The sequence below is a fragment of the Rattus norvegicus genome, chromosome 14, assembly GCF_036323735.1.
Source record: "Rattus norvegicus strain BN/NHsdMcwi chromosome 14, GRCr8, whole genome shotgun sequence".
Lineage (NCBI taxonomy): Eukaryota > Metazoa > Chordata > Mammalia > Rodentia > Muridae > Rattus > Rattus norvegicus.
Genome location: NC_086032.1, coordinates 42,393,092 through 42,395,313, shown reverse-complemented (window position 1 = coordinate 42,395,313; position 2,222 = coordinate 42,393,092). Strand labels below are relative to the sequence as shown.

At 45.0% G+C, this 2,222-nt stretch overlaps 1 non-coding gene across 1 annotated transcript; it reads right to left on the bottom strand.

Annotated features, from left to right (window-relative positions):
- Positions 1-490: 490 nt before the first annotated feature.
- Positions 491-595, bottom strand: LOC120096757 (U6 spliceosomal RNA). Its single transcript, XR_005493598.1, has one exon. It is a non-coding gene; the product is annotated as a U6 spliceosomal RNA (small nuclear RNA).
- Between the last annotated feature and the right edge of the window lie 1,627 nt (positions 596-2,222).

Sequence of the window (2,222 nt, the reverse complement as noted above, 5' to 3'; positions counted from 1 at the left end):
CACCTGAATATAGATTCTTTTTCTGTATTATTTTTTGGTTTTTGTTTTTTTGTTTTTTTCCTTAAGTTAGCCAGTTCCATGTGACGTCAGCCCAGTATCTGAGTTTTCAAGGTTGCAGGAGCAGAAAGGGAAAAGAACCTCAGACTTCTCCTTAGAACTCTTTGGAGAAGAGAGTTTGGAGAGTTCTGGAGACATTCAGAGTCTGACACTGCCAGGAGTCACAAGCATTTTCTGTTTTTAGAGTAAAACCCAGGGATTCACATGATGTTGTGATGTGCAGAACAGAAACCCAGGGTAGTCACCAGAAAACAGGGGCAGAAGGGACATTTGCAGTCTAAGTACTAGCACATTCTTGTTGATGGCAATTAAACCCAGGGCATCGTGTATGCTATAAAGGCATTTTACACTGAGCTACAACTCCAGCCTAGTGCCTTATTGGTTTTATTTATTTATTTGGTTGTTTTCGGGGGGAAATGGCCCTAGGCCTTCAAGATGCATTTGAACGTTCACATATTTGCATGGCTTCCTTGTGCAGGGGCCATGATGATCTTCTCAGGATGGTTCCAATTCTAGTATACGTGCTGCCCAATCAGATGCTGCAGATGCATTTGAATACGCCATTAGTGTGTCGTTGGTGATATTGGGTTCTAGTTAATTAAAAGGCAGTATTTCTGCACAGCTGGATTAAGGCCCTTCCTGGGGAACAGACATTACCTTATTAAAGTTGTTTCTCTCCAGCTCCAAGCAATGGTTCTTGGGATAAGCATCAGAGGAGTGCTTGATGAATGACCGAGGAAAGTTTGTCAACAGAGGGTCTAGTGTTTGAGTACTAACTCTGATTCCTCAGTTGTGAAATTTTCCAGGATATGTAGTCTGTTATTTCCAAGAAAGACATTTTACCTGAAGACATTTGAATACTATAGCTATCCGATGAGTTAAGTTTGATTGTCCCTACAGTAACACAGTGGAGTGAATGACCTCCACCACCACCCTAGATGGCCTTCATGGACTCTGACAGTAAAATCCAGTTACCAGATTCCCTTGACCTCGGGGTCTGTGTCCAGAACCATGGGTGTGTAGCTCCATTCTAGAAATGATTTGAGCCCTTGGAGGTTTCTGTTTTCCCTTGTTTACCACTAGGATATTTCCTTTTTCCATGGGGATTTTCTGGAAAGGTCACACAACCACTTCAGAAAGTTGTCCTGCTGTTGAATGACAGGGTTAAGTTTCTTATGCTCACTGGCAACCAGAGCAATCGTCCGTCCACGAAGAGAGAGGACTAGGCTACTCAGTTGGCCAAGGCCAAAGGGGAAGTCCAGGCTCCTCTGATGATGCCAAAGTACAGTCTGAGGCCTCGCAGGGGCCTGGTGGTTACACTGAAGGCTTGCTGGGGCTACACAAGGGGAAGGAAGTGTCCTCTGTGTCCAGCTTTGGGCACAGCTAAGGAACAGGAGCTACAGAACACTTCATCATGTCCTCCCTGCCCTGTCCTGCCCTTCCAGGCTGCAGTGAGGGACTCCAAGTAGAGTGGAGCTGAGTATGAACCTGTCTCTCAGCTATTTCCCTTCAACACACACTGGGCTCAAGAAAATAAAATCACAATTCAAGCTAGGTGTGATGGTGCACAGCCGTGATACCAACACTCAGGAGTCAGGAGAACTTTGGTGAGGTAAAGACCGGCATGGCCTGTGTCAAGGAGGAGAAGGAGGAGGAGGAAGAGGAGGAAGAGGAGGAAGAAGAGGAGGAAGAGGAAGAGGAGGAGGAAGAGGAAGAGGAAGATTAAAAACAAGGCTGAGTATCATGGCACATACCTTTATTTCTAGCACACGAGAGGCAAAAGCAGGCAGATCTCTGAGTTCAAGGCTAGCCTGGTCTACATAGAGTTTCAGGCTAGCTGGAGCTCCACAATGAGACTCTACTCAAAACCAAGAAATACTAAAAAATAAATAAATATAAAATAAGGGGGAGGGGAAACAACCCAGAAATCACAGTTTATAAACCGTTGTTCTGGATAAACATAGAGATGCAATAGTGCCTATGGTTTCAGACTTCTAAGACATTTATTTGCAAATGCTGCTGGTTGGTCCATCATGTGTGTTGGTGGGACTGATGTCTGGGTGTCTTTCCGCATTCCCAGACAGAGCTATATGTTTCTGACCTTGGCATTCTGCTGCATATATCCCTCACTGACAACTATCTGCTATCCCAGTGTTTGGCTCACA